Below are 20,097 nucleotides of genomic sequence, written 5' to 3'. Positions count from 1 at the left end.
GCTGTTGGCTTAGAGCAAGTTTAGTGGATATTTCGCTGTATACAAACTCAATATTCATTCATTTAAAATCTAACATTGAAAGCATCCCGACATAATGCCGTTTCGATGCGGAAGGTAACGCATATGAAAACAAAATGTCCATTCTGAAAAAAAAAGAAGTCATTTTCAAAATTTTGGCCAAAAAAACTCTTTCTTCAAATATCGATCGATTACCAGATGAGCCTAACCTAGTCAAATATTCTCAAACCTAGGATTTCAATCCTAAGTATGAGGGTTCTTTTTGACCAGGTGAATGGCATTTTAATCGATCTATAATTGAAGAACGAGATTTTTGGCCAAATTTTTAAAACATTTTTTTTCTGAACTACACTGGAATCGAGACCTGGCCCGATTCGTAACATGTCTGGTAATATGTCTGGTAATATGTGATATCAACCCTGTATAGATAGAATGACGATGGCGTTACTCATGTCTTTGTTAAGGTTTTTTTTTTGCCATCCACGTTTATGAGTAATTCTCACTAAACTGTATTAACCAGACTATATAAGTTCACCCATCCGAAAGCGAATGGCATGCCACAAGACCACATAGCCTCACAATTGGATTCAATAGTCTGATGTCACGTCGCCCAGCAACGGCGGCCATAGTGGTTCTAAACAAAGAAAATCGATACTTTTTATTCTTCATGCTGGCTAGAACTTTTTATATGTCTCATGATCAGAATGTGTAAAAGTCAAAACATGATCAGATTTATGTTTTTTTTTCCTCTGGATAAACTTTTATGCTCGTCGGAGAAATATTTCATAAGGGCGTTAGCCATTGTTCCGATAGTTTAGAGCCAGTTACTAAGTTGCTGTCATTACGCGGGAAGCGACTGTTGAAGAGTATTATGACCGTTTGAAGTTGGTGGTCACATTTAAAATGTCAAAATATACATATAAATTATAATCAAAGACATTGGAGAATGATTATTTCAAGTAGGAATAACCATCTTATAATTTGAAGACATTAGTGATTGGGTAGCTGGGTCTGTTTGTCTGGCGGAAAGTAATTTTAGATATACTAGCATTCTATCCAAAGAGTAAAAAGCAATTTCTATTGTTCGTTTCACGCTATAGAAACCGGGATGAACACCTGCTCCATGGACCTGATCTAATCGCTCTGAAGGACGAATACTAAATCAGCAGATAACCGAGTTGGCCTTATGCGGTTCGAAAAGTGTGGTGTTACGTTAAAATTGACACTTTGGGGAAAGGGGGGGGGGGGGCATTCATGACCTGGGTTTAATTATGACGAGAATGAGGATTATTTTGTTGATAATAATGAGGATGATGAGGTTGATGAGCGTCGTCGTCGTCATCTGCATCATCATCGTCATCATTATCATCATTACTTTTTCTATTCTTATGGTGATGATAATTATAATATAACAAACGCCCTTGCATAACAAACTCTCAAACCTGGTACTTTGCGATTAGTTGTTTTTCAGATACGGCAGTATTGTAATGCCATAGAAACTTGGATAAACCCCGGCTCTATGGGCCTGATGGTTATAGAAGACTGAAACTTTTTGTTCCATGTTGCAGCAGTGATTATTTTAATATGTCAATCATCGAAATTAGATGGATTAGAACCGGTTACATTTGAGTAGAATTGTCATTGTCTTTTTAATGGGGATAATACTAGTATTACCTTCGACATTGATTAAATGCTGTGAATATGAAAGATGTTAATCTTGCAGGCATTGGTCCGTATAAAAAAAAAATTAATTAATGGCTTGAAAAGCCATTGAATCCTGTAGAAGCCAACGCCAGTAATCTTTGGCATAACCTAATATAATCCTGGAGATCAAGGATTATTCGTGAATAATTAATGATTGTTTTAAAAGCCAGGTCTTAAGTTATTCAAATATGATAGCATTATCTTGATTACCTAGAGAGCAATAACCATTTAATTACAATTTCTAATCGTGTCATGATGTACTCTGGAGAAATCCGTACTTAAAAGATGTGGCCATAAAATCTAGTCCTTAACTAAATTCCAGGTTTGAGAGTTTTTGCCGAGATGAGGGTCATTTAAATCGGTCGATATTTGAAATACGAGGTTTCAGGTCAAATTTTTAAAACATGTGTTTTTCCAGAGTCAGTTGGTTAATAAATCTGTTAATCATGTCATATATAAAGAATGAAATTGACGTCACTCAGGTTCAGTTCTTTGTTTATGACGTTAGACAGCCATTTTGGTGATAAGTTCTCACTAAATTTTATCTATCAGACAATACATGTTGACGTTTATGTACTTTTAATCTCGACTTACTTGAAAAGTATATTTGGCCTTCTGATATTTTCATATAACACACATTTTTGATACTGGTACATGGTACGTTTTATCCGGCTGGTGGATGATGTGAGTATTTTAGCTAAGCATAAAGCATTAAATTCTGGGATAAACTCCGGCTTCATGGGCCTAATGGCCTTTTCATTACATGTTGCAGCAATTACATTTTAAGCATTTTAGTCATCAATGTATCAGAACTCGCTACATTTGAGTAGAATTATCATTGTCATTTTAATGGGATAATACTGTTATTAGCTTCAACATTGATTAAATTATGCTGTGAATATGAAAGATTCTACTTTAATATATTACTTTTTAACCGTTTAATTAACAGCAAGTAAGCTTATCACAAATTTATTAACTTTTCCTATGATGAGATGGGATAATACTTTATTAGCTTCAAAGCATATTAAATACTGTGAATATGAAAGATTATACTTTGATATGTTATCTTCTTACTGTTTAATTGACAGTAAGTAAGGTTATCACAAATTTATAAATTTTTCCCATGATCAGATAATCTTGGCATTGTTCGGTATGAAAAAAAATTAATGACTTGAAAAGCCATTGAATCCTGTAGAAGCCAACGCCAGTAATCTATTTCCTAACCTCTAATATAATCCTGGACAATAAGGATTATTCGTGAATAATTAATGATTGTTTTAAAAGCCATGTCTTAAGTTATTCAAACATGATAGCATTTTCTTGATTACCTAGAGACCAATAACCATTTAATTATAATTTATCATATTATTATAATAAGCGTTTTAAACCAATTAACGCAGTACTTTGGAAAAATTAATATTAAAAAATTTGGCCAGAGAACTCGTCCTTCAATGAAATCTCAAGATAAATCTGTTATGCATGTCATATTATACAACGCTACCAGTGGCATAGAGCTGTTCGAGTTTAAAGGGTTAATTAACTTCTTAATTCTACTTTTATTATCAATTCCTGGTCTTTAAAATTTCGTAGGGTATAATAATTAGCCTTATAATAAATTTATCATATCATGCATAATGTTGAGGCTCTGTGGGTGACACAAAAGATTCGGAGGTAAATTAGCATGGTTTTGTATAATTCCTGATCAGTTTTGCTCATAAGACTAAAGCCCAAGAGAGGTTATGGATAAAATATTTTCTGCCGGTCACCGACATAAGGCAATTTTATCATTTTGATTAGAAAATTCATATTCCAAAATAATATATCGACCGTCTGAAGTAACCTTGAAATTGTCAACAACAAAAAAGAACTTAAGATTTAAGATTTAAGAATTTCCTTTCTCTTGAAAAGAATTCTTACATTCTAAAATAACATACCCCTAACCTCCCCTATTTGTCAAAATTAGGTTTAAACTTCCAAAATATATTTTGGACAAATTTGGATAATCTAAATCGATTTAGTCAAGTAGGCCTAAATATTTTACTATCCAAAATAAACACTTTTCGGGCGGACACATTTAGATAATTTGAATCATTAAATATGAATGTTTTCTTTCCAAAATGAAAGAGCGTGTTTTGCCATTGGATGACAGTATTGGTACCAAAGCCCCTTGTGTAACCCTGGTTAACTCTAGAAATATAATATTATACTATGCTATCATAATATCTTCATTGGACAAACTTGGCCCTAGAAGTCATACTATTATAACCCTCCAAGCAATCAGAGGATGTCCGCTTTTATATCGCCCGCTTTCTCTCCAACTCCCCCTCTCCCTATCCTTCTCTCTTTCTCTCCCCCTCTCCCTCTCTCATTCTCTCTCTCTCTCTCTCTCTCTCTCTCTCTCTCTCTCTCTCTCTCTCTCTGGCATCTGCCAATAGTTTTAAAACTGTATATGTGCGGAAGGGGGGGGGGGGGGGGGTATAACCAAATTGGAGTTTAATTAATGCATTCGTTGTGTAGAGCGTGTTTACTGCCTTAAACTTCTTTTTAAAAAATTAAAAACAATAATAATAACAATAATGGTAATAACAATAGTAATATTGATAATAGAAATAATAATAATAATGATAATAATAATAATAATAATAATAATAATAATAATAATAATAATATAATAATAATAATAATAATAATAATAATAATAATAATAATAATAATAATAATAATAATAATAATAATAATAATAATAATATATGCGAACGATTTTTAAAAAATCATTATAATCCATATTGTAATATCCGTGAATGAATAAGATCACCTCTTATTCTACGATATTTTAGTGAAGGCAAGTTTAGATACTTTAATGTTTTAATAGGATAGATGTTGAATGTCAAGCAAAAGTCTTTGTACGTTCTCAATGTAAACAGACTGTCGTTTAAATAAGTGGCTCCAAATACTTTTTCCATACTCTAGACAAGGTCTTATGAAAGACTTATAAAGTTGGAAAACGTTTTTCAATCAAGGTAGCTAAAGCTTCAGTAAATAATTCCCACAAGCTTGTTCACTCTTTTTATACAATCACATATATGTTCATCAAAACATAATTCATCATTAAAAATGACCCCCAAGTCCCTTTCTGAGCATGTAGTTGGCATAACAGCCAACAACATTGTCACCTATGTAATAGGTGAGTTAAAGAGCTAGACCTACCAATGTATAGTGAATTTATATCATTTTGTAATATATTTTTATCTAATGTTGGTGCATTAATCTTGCTGCCATCAAATTTTGCATTTAGAATTTATAGTATCAGGTAGATCATTGATATAGCTAATGAACAGCAAAAGACCATACACTGCCCTGAGAGACACCACTAGTTATTACGAATATGAAATCAGAACAACTTTCACCAACGGCAAGCCGTTATAAATATTACCAGTGTATAATTCCAAAACATTTATGTTTCAAAAATAAACTTTTGTGTGGCACAGAATCGAAAGCTTTCCTGAAATCCAAATATATAACATCAATATTGCATTTTCACCCTCAATACATCTTGTTAAAGCATTCATTACATGAAATAATTGAGTTATGAAAGAGCGTCCCTTTCTAAATCCACGTTAACAATTATTTGCCAATTGATTCATTTCAAGAAAAGTAACTATTTTCTCTTTCACTATACTCTCTAAGATTTTACAAAGAATACACGTTAGACTTATCGGTCTGTAGTTAGATGGAACACATCGATCAACTTTTTTGAATATTGACGTAACATTTGCAAATTGTCAATCATCAGGGAAAGCTAGAAAGAGATTTGTTATATAAATAGCAGACAGGAAATATTATTACCATTTGTATCAAGTTTCACTAATTTATTATAAACATCAACCTCATTCACCACAAAATCATTCAAACAAGAGTTAATAACTCGGTATGAAACAGAGGCATTTTATCAACATTATCTTGTGCAAATACACTTGCAAAAATGTATTTAAAACATTTGCCTTTACTTTACCATTATCCGTTTTACAGCAGTCTGGCGTAGTCAATTTGCCTATACCGTTTTAAACTTTAAGTTTATTATTAACATACCTCCAAAATCTCTTTACATTTGACTTAATCTCAGACGCAATATTTGTCAATGACTTAATCATTTGTTTTATAACATGTTTTGTCATATTTCTGTGTGTAGCATAGGTTTGAAAGTTTTCTTTAGATTTATACTTTAAAATTTTTAAAAATAATTTACGTTTCTTGTTTACAACTTTTTAAACCTCACGAGACATCCATAGAGGTTTATTTATTTTTAGATACGTTAAAAGGGATAAAACATTACTCTATCTCTTTTCGTGTTTTCTTTAAATAGTTCCCAGCTATTTGGACCAATCCAATTCAGCCAAATACCTTCTACCTTCTTCGTAGCTTCCTTTATAATAGTCATAAATTTTCTTTGCATTCGTTAAAAAAATGTTTTCTTGTATGTTTAGAGAGATATTATCATTATTATCATCGTTATCATTAGTATATTATTATTATTATTATTATTATTATTATTATTATTATTATTATTATTATTATTATTATTATTATTATTATTATTACTATTATTATCATCATCATCGTTTTTATTATTGCCATGATCATCATTATCATTTTTATATTGATTTAACTTAATTTTCTGTAGAAAAAAAAGAAATCCCTCTGGTGCCTTTTCTATCCGACAGCTTCCCTGCTGTCCACGGACAAAACAACTGTTTTCGTCCTGGCAAAAACTTTTTTGCTTTTAAAATAATCGATGAATGAACTTGGGAAAAAAAAGATATTTTGAAACTAACGAAGTTGAAGATATGACGTCTAAAGTCTAATGTCTTAAAATGATATTTTGGTAGTTTGGAATTCATCTTAATCTATTCAGCGAGGCACAAAGTTACGGTCTTTGCGTCGAACCCAAACTATGCCAAGTTTGTTTCCCCGCCTGGTTGTGTTACAACAAGCGATGACATGAGTAGGAAAGTGCCAGAAGACAATAGAGATAATTTTTTTTCGCGGCGGTGATGGGGGTTTGAACCCGCGACCTTATTGTTACGACAACTCCGCCTGGCCGGTGAGAGCGTGACTCTACGGTATGAGCTACCCACGATCCCTGGTTGTGTTACCTAACCTTCATTAACCCGGAATTGCTGCATGGCAACTGGCACCAGACTATTTCTTCATTGACCCTGAATTGCTGCATGACAACTGGCTCCAGACTCTTTCTTCATTGACCCTGAATTGCTGCATGGCAACTGACTTCAGACTCTTTCTTCATTGACCCTGAATTGCTGCATGACAACTGACTCCAGACTCTTTCTTCATTGACTCTGAATTGCTGCATGGCAACTGACTCCAGACTCTTTCTTCATTGACCCTGAATTGCTGCATGGCAACTGACTCCAGACTCTTTCTTCATTGACTCTGAATTGCTGCATGGCAACTGACTCCAGACTCTTTCTTCATTGACCCTGAATTGCTGCATGGCAACTGACTTCAGACTCTTTCTTCATTGACCCTGAATTGCTGCATGGCAACTGACTCCAGACTCTTTCTTCATTGACTCTGAATTGCTGCATGGCAACTGACTCCAGACTCTTTCTTCATTGACCCTGAATTGCTGCATGGCAACTGACTTCAGACTCTTTCTTCATTGACCCTGAATTGCTGCATGGCAACTGACTTCAGACTCTTTCTTCATTGACCCTGAATTGCTGCATGGCAACTGACTCCAGACTCTTTCTTCATTGACTCTGAATTGCTGCATGGCAACTGACTCCAGAATCTTTCTTCATTGACCCTGAATTGCTGCATGGCAACTGACTTCAGACTATTTCTTCATTGACCCTGAATTGCTGCATGGCAACTGACTCCAGACTCTTTCTTCATTGACCCTGAATTGCTGCATGGCAACTGACTTCACACTCTTTCTTCATTGACCCTGAATTGCTGCATGGCAACTGACTTCAGACTCTTTCTTCATTGACCCTGAATTGCTGCATGGCAACTGACTTCAGAATCTTAAATCTCTTGAGCATTTATGGAGCACAATATCAACTTAATGTGCTCGAAGCGCTTTACAAGGGCTCCCTAGCCAACAGTCAACATGTGCGAGATATAAATAAAATAAATACATGAAATAAAATTCCCTTTATTCATCCCCAGGGGAAATTTGTCTTTAGGGTCTATTCTGGAAGACTGGAATAACCCAGTCGTCAGACGCAGTGCAGCGCCGCAAAGCTAGCTAGGACTAGGTGATTTTAAAGCCAAATTTCATTTTTTTTTTCAATAAAGACTATGAAGTTAGCTGTATTCATTACTCATTTTACACATGAGTACACTGAGAGAATGTAAAAAACGGAATCAACTAATCACCGCTCAGAGCGGGATTCGAATCCTGAACATATCGGTCCCAAGGCCCGAGTGTCACACCATACAACCACATAGGTTATTCAGATCTTCCTTTGGATTAAACTCTTAAGTTAAAATATACCCTCTGGTATTAATAAAAGGAATTTTAATCAATATTTAAGTATACAATTTCTGGCTGAATTTTAAAAAAAAATATTTTCAATAGTATGACATTATGAGGCGTCATGTCGTCAACACTGTGAGAATAGCATCCCTTGGTGGACGTTGCAAACAGGTCATGAAGACCTAACTGGCATCGAATGCTGGTAAACAGTGGGCTATTTATTGTTATTCTTAATTCTACCGTCTAGAGGAGAAGCGGCAATATTTGCTGGAAATAAAGTTTATTATGAACATGTACTCATCCATTTTGATTATAATACTCGTAATACTGCATTGTGGAAATTAACGTGTGTAGATCGAGACGAATCTTTTGAGCACTCAATGATCCAAATCGGTCTACAGGTGCGAAAACGAAATGACTTTAAAAATGGAGCTTTTATATAGCGCAATATCCACTAAACGTGCTCAAAGGGCTTCACAAGGGGTCCCTGGCCAACAGCAACATTTAACATGTAGGACGGGACATGACGCCTGTTAGGTGATATTACAATTTTTTTCGGACAGAGACAACACTGTTAAACGCCAGGTACTCATTTTACACCTGAGTACTGTGAGAGAATATGAGTAAAGAGCCTTCTCCAAGGACTCAACTATGCGCATAGCGAGGCTCGAACCCAGTGTCATACCACTAGACCACATAGCCGCACGAAAACGAATCTGGCTCAGTGCGGCCAGAAGGCGATTCACGACATCCAATGATCGATCATTATGCCGAAGCAGATTAATAAAATAATTATTTGAGTCAACGGATGATAGAATTACCCACAATTTAAAAAAGGGTTTTCAGGTTGCTCGTACATCGATCTGTAAAAATAGTGCTATAATTTTTAGATGTGCCAGTAATTCTGTGCTGTATGGCAAAAATGTAACACGGGCTGTTCTGAACAATATTTGACCCCTAACCCTATTTATTAAAGAATAGATATGTATCGAATCGGACTTATTTCACTACGATTAAGATAAAGGGTTTATTTTGTTGAAAAATGAAAACATAAAAGGCTTTCGTTTTAAAAGATCGATTGAAGTAGTTCGAATTTTGACCAGATAACTGTCGTACTTTTGAAAGATACGCATTTCTAAATTTGGCCAGAAAACTCGACCTTCAAATATCGATCGATTTAAATGGCCCTGATCTTATAAAAAATATATCAAACCTGGATAATCTCAAACCTCGGACCAGGTTTTAAAGTTTTTGCCAAGATGAGGGCCATTTAAATAGATCGATATTTGAAGGACAAGTTTTCTGGCCAAACTTTAAATTACGTGTCTTCCCAGAGTATGGCAGTTAAATGGTTAAAAAGAAAATGTTCCAAACCACACGCTAAGATCAGGCTATTCCCATCCATCGATGTCATTGTAGGAAATATTACAAAACATCAGGTGAATCTATCTAACCATGATGCCATTATCATTTAAATCAATATCTATGTAAATTTATGCACACAATATTAGCATTTATATAGTGCAATGTCCCGTAAAACGTGATTAAAGCGCTTTACAAGGGGACCTTAGTCAATAGCAACACTTAATATGTAGGGCGAGTTGGTGACTCCTGTTAAGTGATATTACAATTTATTTTAGACATAAACAACACAGTTTACATTTTACACCTGGGTACTGTGAGAGAATATGAGTAAAGTGCCTTTTCCAAGGAGTCAACTCTGCGCCGCTCAGAGTGGGACTCGAACCCGGGACCTGCCACAAGACATTACCATCACACGCAAATGATATATTTCATTTAGTTGAAAATACTCACAACATTCGCCAGCCGGATATAACGTACCATCAAACAAAATTATGTGTTAATAGTCTAATTAATACATTTTACACAAGAATGGCGGACTACAAACATGAGCAAAGAGCTGAGTGACGTCAATTTCGTTCCTGCTTTACACTAAAATCAATACTCCAACACGAAAGGGAAATTATAGCATTCTTTGATGGGTTCATTAACACCCTTTTTCAAATAAATAGATAAACTAATTTAAAATTTAAAAGAAAACTTGTCTCGCCGTTTGTAATTTCACCTATCCAATTGCCCATGTCAGCTAATTGCCCGTGTCATTCTCGAAATAAAATATCATTTACTATTTTGAACCCAGCGGACAACTCTGGAATAGCGGAAATCAAAAGCGGTCTCTAATTAATTGGTCTATTTTAGAAAAAGTAGAGCACAGAGAGGGAGGGAAAGAGGGGAAGGTGAGGGGGGGGGGGGGGGGGCCTGAAGCATGGGATCGTAAAAATACTAACGAACCGGTGATAATGGAAAAGGCTTCGGATGAAAATAGTACAAACAATGGACGTTTCGGGTCCAACCCCTTCCTCGGCAAAACAATAAACAAAGTAACGTTAATTTTGGCAGTGTGTATACATATTACATTTACATAATATTTCATACATTTCTTACATATACCATTCGAGCATCTATCACCATTATAGACTTTAATAATTCTCTCTCTCTCTCTCTCTCTCTCTCTCTCTCTCTCTCTCTCTCTCTCTTTCTTTCTTTCTCTCTCTCACTCTCTCTCTCTCTCTTTCTTTCTTTCTTTCTTTCTCTCCCCCTCTCTCTCTCCTCTCTCTACGTCGCTCTCTCTCTCTGATCTCTGTTTGTCTTTGTCTCTCTCTCTCTTTGTCTTTCTCTCTCCCTCTCTCTCCCTCTCTCTCTCTCTCTCTCTCTCTCTCTCTCTCTCTCTCTCTCTATATATATATATATATATATATATATATATATATACATATATTGTCCACTACCCCCTCCCCCAATTATCACTCCCTATTTCTCTATCTCTCTTTTTCTCTACATCTCTCTCTCTCTCTCTCTATCTCTCTCTCTCTCTCTCTCTCTTTCTTTCTTTCTCTATCTCTCTCTCTTTCTCATCTCTTTCACCCACCCCTCCCCCTCCTCCTTCTCTCTCTTTGTAAGGCGCTTTGAGTACGATTAGTGGATGCTGCTCTGTAAAAAAAAACCCAAAAAAAACTCAAGCTCTCCTACACCCCCTTCCCCCCCTCTCTCTCCCATTATCTCTTTCGCTCATTTTTTCATCTCTATCCCCCTCTCTTTCGGTCTCTCTCTCTCTCTCTCTCTCTCTCTCTCTCTCTCTCTCTCTCTCTCTCTCTCTCTCTCTCTTTCTACCCTCACCTCTCCCACCTCCTATATAATTACACTTTGTCCTTCCCATACGTTAAACTATTCAATTTGCATTTTTATTTTTGACAGTGTCAATCTCCCAAAGGACCTCGAGTAATTGCTCTCAGCAAACCCGTTTTTCCAATGTTTTTATTTGATTATTTTTTATTTGGCTTTCATTTTTTCTTCAAATTTTAAAGAGAAACGCGGCTTAACCCTGACATCAAATCAGATTATGCCGAATTCAAATAAAAGAACTCTTCTTGCCCGGAGGTTAAAAAAAATATTGTCCAATAATATGATCCGGGTACTTAGTACTGCAAAGGCAAAACAGCCTTTTCATTCTTTATGTTAGAAAATTGCTTATTTCATCACAGTATGTGAATAGACTAAAATACTTTTAAAAATTGTTAAGTCATAAAGGAGTCTCAGGTTTAAGCAAGATTTATTGGCTGGTTGGGGTCATTTTAATCTAACGTTATATGATGACAATGTCTTCCATGTAAAAGGAAAAAAGCGATTTTTCAATTTACGATAAAATTGTGCATCCTGGTCCCTCCCCCGCTTTCCCCTCAACGGATCAAATGATTCGAATGTTACATTTAATGAACCATTTTCTCTTACTTTTCATATTTGTTATTATTTTGTTTGTCTTGACCTCATTATGAAAATTAGTTTGTTATTGTAGCATGTGCTTATTTGGTATGCTTTGCAAGGAAAATGAGAATAGAGGGAGAGGAGGGAGGGAAGAAGAGAGGGAGGGGGAGTCGAAATATATATATATATATATATATATATATATATATATATATATATATATATATATATAGAGAGAGAGAGAGAGAGAGAGAGAGAGAGGGAGGGAGAGATTATGAATCTGTGTGTGAGTGTGTATTTGTGTAAGTTTTTGTGTGTCTGTTGTAAGTGTAAGAGCACGATAGAAAAATATAAGTTTACTTATAGAGAAATTTTACGAAATAAAACAATATTAATATATATATATATATATATATATATATATATATATATATATATATATATATATATATATATATACCATTTTTGTCTTTGTGACTCTTTTAAGAACTGGAATTTGTTAGGGTTTTTTATCTATAGAGGTCAATAACCTCTTTTTAAAGCTATGTGGTGCACAACTACAATGTGACCAAACTTAGGCATCGTTATTTTGGGATTACACAAAATCCAGTAGATCCTGTTTTGAGCACTATTAAGACCTTACATAGACCTCTTCGCCTTTGCTTTTAGTGGCACAGAAAGCAGCACTGAAAAAAGTAAGTCGAAGTTGTATAATAATATATTACAGGATCATTGTCTTGTTTGGATATGCTGAGATGTTTGTGGGATTTAAAAGAGATGGACAACAGTACAATTTACATCAAGTGTAGGCAAACAGATTAATGTCACGATAGGTATTCTGAGACCACAATGAGATAAGTACTGATTCTCAATAACTTTTATTTTAAAGAAAATATCAAGATCGTGAATGTAAACAGATAAAAGTCTAATCTCATGTTCATTTCCTTTTCTGTAATATTCATGTTGCTCATAATTCTTTAGAAATCGAGTTTTGAAAATAGGGTTGGGGGGTCAAAAGTGTTCCGTGCAGCCCATGTTAAACTTTTCTATCGAACGCAGAATTATCGTCAAATCTTAAAATTATAAAACTATTTTATAACAAATTGATATAGATCTAGGAGTAACTTGCAAACCTTTTCTAATTTAAGGAAAATTTATCACTTGTTGACTCAAGTGATTATTTTGTAAACCTTCTAGAGCATATAATGTTCTGTCACTCTGTCCAATCGGAAGAATACGTTTGTCAACAACAACCCCCCCCCCCCCCCCCCAAAAAAAAAAAAAAAAAGAAAAAACAAAAAAAAAACAAAAAAAACCCCCAAAAAAAAAGACATGGTCTTGAATAACTTTATTTACATGTCTTCAAGTAAAAATGGTAGCCAAGATGTGTTTCCAGATTCATTTGGGCACATCCACGAACGTTCTTACCCTGCCGATTTGAATCGTTGATGGCTCAAAAGATTTGTCTCCATCTATGTTAATTTCAAGAATGGAAAGATGACTTATATCTGTAAGTGCCTGTTCATAATAGCCTATATTTCCCCGCAACTGTTGCGAGTTCTCAAAGAGTTACTTTAAAAGTCATCATTTCATATTCGCGACTAACACTCGGAAATTTGCGACAAATTTGTGGGTTTAGTTTTTTCTTTGTATTTACAAAAATAATATTTGAATTCTATACAGATTTCTGTTTTAAGATTCAAAATTTTGATTCAACATAATCGCTTTGTAGTTTCATGTATCGCGTTTTCTAATATTTTCAAGTCAAATTTAAACGGAGACGGTTGCCAGATTCATTTGCACGCACCAACAGATTTCATTACCTGCCCGATGTTGATCGTTGATAGCTCATAAGATTCATCTCGATCTATGTTAATTTCCATGATAGCAAAATAATTAAATGAGGGAAGTGCCTGTGCGTAAAAAAAACTTTCAATTTTGTGATATGTCCACGTCCAAACCCACTCTTTGTTATTAATGTTTGCAAGCTAAATCTAAAAAGAGACATGACGCCTGTTAGGCGATAACACATTTTTTCCCGACAGAGACAACGCTGTTTACCGCCAGGAACTCATTTTACTACCTGTATATGTGAGAGAATGTGAGTAAAGAGCCTTTTCCAAGGACTCAAAAATGCACCGAGCGAGTTTCGAACCCAGGACCTTCCGATCTGAAAGCGAGTGTCATACTACAAGGCCACATAGCCGCAAATCTAGTTTTGAGAAGGGTTGTCATATTTTATGTTCATACAGTACAAACGCTAAACAGAAAGACTTGAATAGAATGAGCACTTTTCATGACTAAATTTCTAAAGTTCCCAAGAGCCACAGTCAGTCTAATAATAACGCTACAGACTATAAACGCTCATGTGTGTTTGTTTGTGCACAGGCAATGCACTCTGATGACAGACTGTGTCCACGTCCTATATTTTATGTTTCATCAGTGCTCATTTCATATTTCCTAAGGCAAAGGGAGATAATATAAGACCGAGGGAGAGAGAGAGAGAGAGAGAGAGAGAGAGAGAGAGAGAGAGAGAGAGAGAGAGGGAGAGAGAGAGAGAGAGAGAGAAAGAGAGGGAGAGAGAGAACGAGAGAAAGATAGAGAGAGAAGGAAAAAAACAGAGAGAGATAGAGCGAGAGAGAGAGAGAAAGAGAGAGAGAACGAGAGGGAGAGAGAGAACGAGAGAAAGATAGAGAGAGAAGGAAAAAAAAAACAGAGAGAGATAGAGAGAGAGAGAGAGAGAGAGAGAGAGAGAGAGAGAGAGAGAGAGAGAGAGAGAGAGAAGGAGGTGAAAAGAGAAGTATAACAAGCTTACTGTATTGAATTCCCAATGGACGAAATACTTGTTCCTCTTTTCCAGACACAAAACAGATACATTTTGACAAGAACCAAAATACAATTTTCTAAATTTCTTTTTCTACATCATTGGTAGTTTGCGTTTTTTTAAAAATCCCTGCAAGCAATGAAATCGTATCCCGCATAAGTTTGGATTGGGAATCACGCAAGTCCCAGGGAGATTCATGCTCAATAGCGTGCAAATACCATTATATCCCAAATTCCCTATTCCACTATAAAGAAATCAAGATAAATTTACTGGATCTGTTACGAGCACTGTTGTTGATGATTAGAACTATGTGTGTAATAGATAATCTTGTTTGAATGTTTGAATGCAAATGTTTCTGTTTGAAAATCCAAGGAATTGATAAGATTAGTCAAATGGAATGGAATTTTCAATTTAATCGACTGCGCCCGGGATCGATCTTGGTCCCTTTGCGGCTTTGCGTGTGAAGCGAGTGCTCTACTAACTGAGCTATCGGGACCCCCGAGGTATTCATTCTAGCCGTTTAAATATCCAGAGACTGGGATAAACTCCTGCTCCACGGACCTTATGGCTCTATAAAGGACGTCTTTATCTTTTTAAACGAATCATTACTGCTCCAATCATAATAATGATGCGCCTGTGCTCTCTCTACCTTATTTTTTATTTTAAATTGTTTTTTATAAAAATTAAAAATTGAGCTTTATATAGTGCAATATCCACCAAATGTGCTCAAAGCGCTTTACAAGGGGTCCCTGGTCAACAGCAACATTTAACATGTAGGACGGGACATGACGCCTGTTAGGCGATATTACAATTTTTCGGACAAAGAAACGCTGTTAACGGCCAGGTACTCATTTTACACGTGAGTACGGTGAGAGAATGTGAGTAAAGAGACTTTTCCAAGGACTCAACTATGCGCCGAGCGCAAGGCTCGAAATCAGGACCTTCCGATCCGAAAACCGTGTCATACCACTAGACCACATAGCCGCACAGACCATCTATTTATTAGAAATTATATTCTTAATTCTCCACAATCCCTCATCTTGGTACCAGTGTGAAAATGCAGCACGTCGAATTCTATGACCGAATCAATAATGCAAACACAGCTACAATCAGCAAAACTCAGATTTTTCTAGCCTCTGTGTTTCGTCCGTGGGCTAAACACTCTGTATTGAAGATGCTATGCGTTTTGACAAATACTCACAACATCCGCCAGCCGGATGTAACGTACCAACCCACAAAACTATCTATGTGTCAACTTGACTTTCTATAGTCGGACTGATATATTATAGTGAGAATTAATCGATTCATGGTTGTCTAAAAACAATAACAAAGAGATGAGTGACGTCAAAATTTCGTTCTTTCTATAGAAGTAAAAGTTTGGTTAAAACATTCTAAATGTATATTATTATGCTGTAAGCGCATCTCTAAATCTCTCCAGGCCCGATAATTAGAAGAAAATAATATGACCTATAAATACCCTAAGCAAGGAAAATTTAACTTCCAAATCTAAATCAAACTCGATCTAGATATCTGGAATATAAACTCAATAGTTGAATTGAAGATAACGTCATGTGCGTGCAATCGTGACAAAATTAAAACCGCGGAATTAACAACTAGAAACCAAATAATGAGCGATTTTCCTCTTTTCAAACCATTTAATTCATTGCTAAAGTAGTCACTCATTACGATTAATTATCTATCGATATTTATTGAATAATCGATATTGTAGCTCACGTGTGGGTGTGTACAAGGCTATCGGTAATTGACAAATCACTCCTTAACAATTTTATCTGATAAATGATATATCACATATTATCTATCGATTAAATGGTCTCAAACAGCAAGTCAACTATTCTCAAAACTCAAGACTTCATTCTTAATGATAATAATGATAATAATAATAATGATAACAACAATAATAATAATAATAATAATAATAATAATAATGATGATGATAATAATAATAATAATAGTAATAATAATAATAATAATAATAATAATAATAATAATAATAATAATAATAATATAACGATAATAATAATAATAATAATAATAATAATAATAATAATAATAATAATAATAATAATAATAATAATAATAATAATAATAATAATAATAATAATAGGCTTTTATTGTCCTTAAATATGACAATTTGTCATTAAGTTACATTTGCTATAAAATAACGTGTGAACAATAAAATATGCATAGACGAAATACATCATACTGACATTTCTCATCTTCCTGATCTCTCTCTCTCTTTCTCTCTCTCTCTCTCTCTCTCTCTCTCTCTCTCTCTCTCTCTCTCTCTCCACTGAAATTACGAATTTGTGAATTGTTGACAAGTTGGGATCATCATTTTAAAAAAATTAAAACACATCAATATTGGACAGAATTTTAGAACACAGTATAGAAAATCATTACTATCAATGGTATACCTCTACAACTTTACAAGCTTTTATGCTCCAGCCTCTCTCTCTCTCTCTCTCTCTCTCTCTCTCTCTCTCTCTCTCTCTCTGTGTGTGTCTGTGTGTGTGTGTGTGTGTTTGTGTATTTGTTTGTAGGGCTGTGTGGAGGTATGCGTGTGAATAACAGAGAGGCTGTTTGGGTTTTCGAAACTGTTATGAAACGTCGTTATCATTTAGATATTTATATCAATAATCATTTTGATGTTTATATGTTATTATTTTATTACTGTTTTCTTGTCTATCCATCTATGTATTGTAATTATAATTTCAAACATTGTAAACCAAATGACAAATTGCCATTTTTGGACAATAAATATTATATTACTATTATTATTATTATTATTATTATTATTATTATTATTATTATTATTATTATTATTATTATTATTATTATTATTATACTCAATCGATATAAATTGTTAAAATATTCTAGCTAAACTGTAAACATGTGTTTTGTCAGTGCACTCGTAGATTGACATCAATGAGTTAATGGGTAGATAAAGGTCGCATGTAGTCTTAGATAACTAGTTGTCGGAAGTGGGAGAGTTAACCCATATCCGCCTCTGTCGAGTATAATTGGTGTCCGCGTAATGACTAATAACCTGATCATTAACACTGCCGTACTCTTGAAAAAATAACATATATTATTTAATAATGTGGCCAGAAAACTCGTCCTTAAAATATCGATCGATTTAAATGACTCTCATCTTGGCAAAAACTCTCAAACCTGGGACTTCGCGAAGTCCAAGGTTTGAGATTTTTTGCCAAGATGAGGGTCATTTCAATCGATTGATACTTGAAGGACGAGTTTTCTGGCCACATTTTTAAATATGGGTTTTTCCAGAGTACGACATAACTAGTAGGCTGAGAAGAATCATAGAGGGGACAGGGCTAGATAGAAAGTGGTGCTTTATCAGTTGGGGAAGAATTACCCATGTTTGTTTGCAAGACAAAGTTGAGTCTAGATTCAGAAAATAAGCCATGACATCTAGTTGTTGTGCTGCTATGTGGTCTTGTGATGATGATGTGACACCCCTTCGGAGAACATCTTGATAATGGCTGGTACGTAGAGAGTAAAATTATTCGTCTCTGATTATAGTCATAAATAATAATAATAATAATAATAATAATAATAATAATAATAATAATAATAATAATAATAATGATAATAATAATAATAACAATAATAATAATAATAATAATAATAATAATAATGATAATAATAATAATAATAATAATAATAATAATAATAATAATAATAATAATAATAATAATATTAATAATAATAATGATAATAATAATAATAATAATAATAATAATAATAATAATAATAATAATAATATAGCATTTCTACAGCGCAGATTCATGGCGATGTCGTGCTCTGTGCCCCTTATATTGGCATTATCACATTAAATCATACGTAACAATAATCTAATGACACACATAGGCTAGTGCCGATAGCCATATGAACACCTGAGATGGATGGAACACTATGTTTACCCATCCCATGATTATGCTATTGTAACTTGCTCTTTATTTTTTAATGTCACAAATGCTGTCCCTGATTACGCATGCTATTGGTTGATTTTATTCGAAAACGAGATGCTCTTATAAATCTTTCATCAGCTAGTATGAAAATGGAGGGGGGTAGGAGGGGCGAGTGGTGGAAAAAATGAGAGAGAGAGAGAGAGAGAGAGAGAGAGAGAGAGAGAGAGGGAAGGAGGAAGAGAGAGAGAGAGAGAGAGAGAGAGAGAGAGAGAGAGAGAGAGAGAGAGGAGAGAGAGAGAGGAAGGAGATAGAGAGATAGAAAGAGAGAGAGAGAGAGAGAGAGAGAGAGAGAGAGAGATGAGGGAGAGAGTGAGAGAGAGAGTGAGAGGGAGGGGGGGGGGGGGGTAAGGAATAGGAGAAGGACAGCGGGCGGATACAGTTCATTAATTGGCAGAGGTGGTTGACACAAATGGCTTTTTAAAATGTTTATTTAAATCTCGTGGATTGAAATACAGATAATGAGAGAAAGACGAACAGAAAGAGTGAATTAATGGTTATGAGAGAAAGATAGACATGGAGGATAGAGAGAGTGGGAGGGAGAGAGAGAGAGAGAGAGAGAGAGAGAGAGAGAGGGAGAGAGAGAGAGAGACTGATAGGAAGAGAGAGTGAATGAGTGAGAGACTGACACATGGGCATAGAGTAAATGAGGATGATATAATTGCACTCACAAACACACACACACATACACACAAGCAAACACACGAGCATATATATATATATATATATATATATATATATATATATATATATATATATATATATATATATAATATAAAAGGGGATGGGAGGGGGGGGGGGGCGTAGAGAAAGAGAGAAGAGGGGGAAGGCACAAGATATTTATTGCAACAAAACCAAGTTTCAGACATGGGAGTCAGGAAGAATATATTTTTTGTCAATTGATTACAATGACAAAATCAGAAATTCGTAGCTAAATGTGTTAGTGTTATGGATGCTGTAGTAATAGTAGTAGTAGTAGTAGTAGTAGTAGTAGTAGTAGTAGTAGTAGTAGTAGTAGTAGTAGTAGTAGTAGTAGTAGTAGTAGTTGTAGTAGTAGTAGTAGTAGTAGTAGTTGTTGTTGTCGTCGTCGTTCTTGTTGTTTTTATTGCCGCTTATTATGGAATAAAAGATGAAGATATCAGTTGTAAAAATAAAGGGAGAATGGAAATGATGAGAGATGAGGGATAAACGGGATGCAAAATAATATGGAGAATATATGTGAATATCGGGAATGAGATTAGCGGAAGAGTAGCGTC

The 20,097-nt window shown here is 34.8% G+C and overlaps 1 protein-coding gene across 1 annotated transcript in view; it reads right to left on the bottom strand.

Moving 5' to 3' along the window:
* The window catches only part of LOC144980627 (uncharacterized), a 168,097-nt gene that overhangs the window by 100,489 nt on the left and 47,511 nt on the right, over positions 1-20,097 (bottom strand). The gene's annotated exons all lie outside the window — the stretch shown is intronic.

Source organism: Berghia stephanieae, chromosome 10 (assembly GCF_034508935.2).
Source record: "Berghia stephanieae isolate SIO BIC M18660-M18661 chromosome 10, UCSD_Bste_1.3, whole genome shotgun sequence".
NCBI lineage: Eukaryota > Metazoa > Mollusca > Gastropoda > Nudibranchia > Aeolidiidae > Berghia > Berghia stephanieae.
The sequence above is the reverse complement of the archived record's forward strand: the minus strand, read 5'-3'. Positions and strand labels throughout refer to the sequence as shown.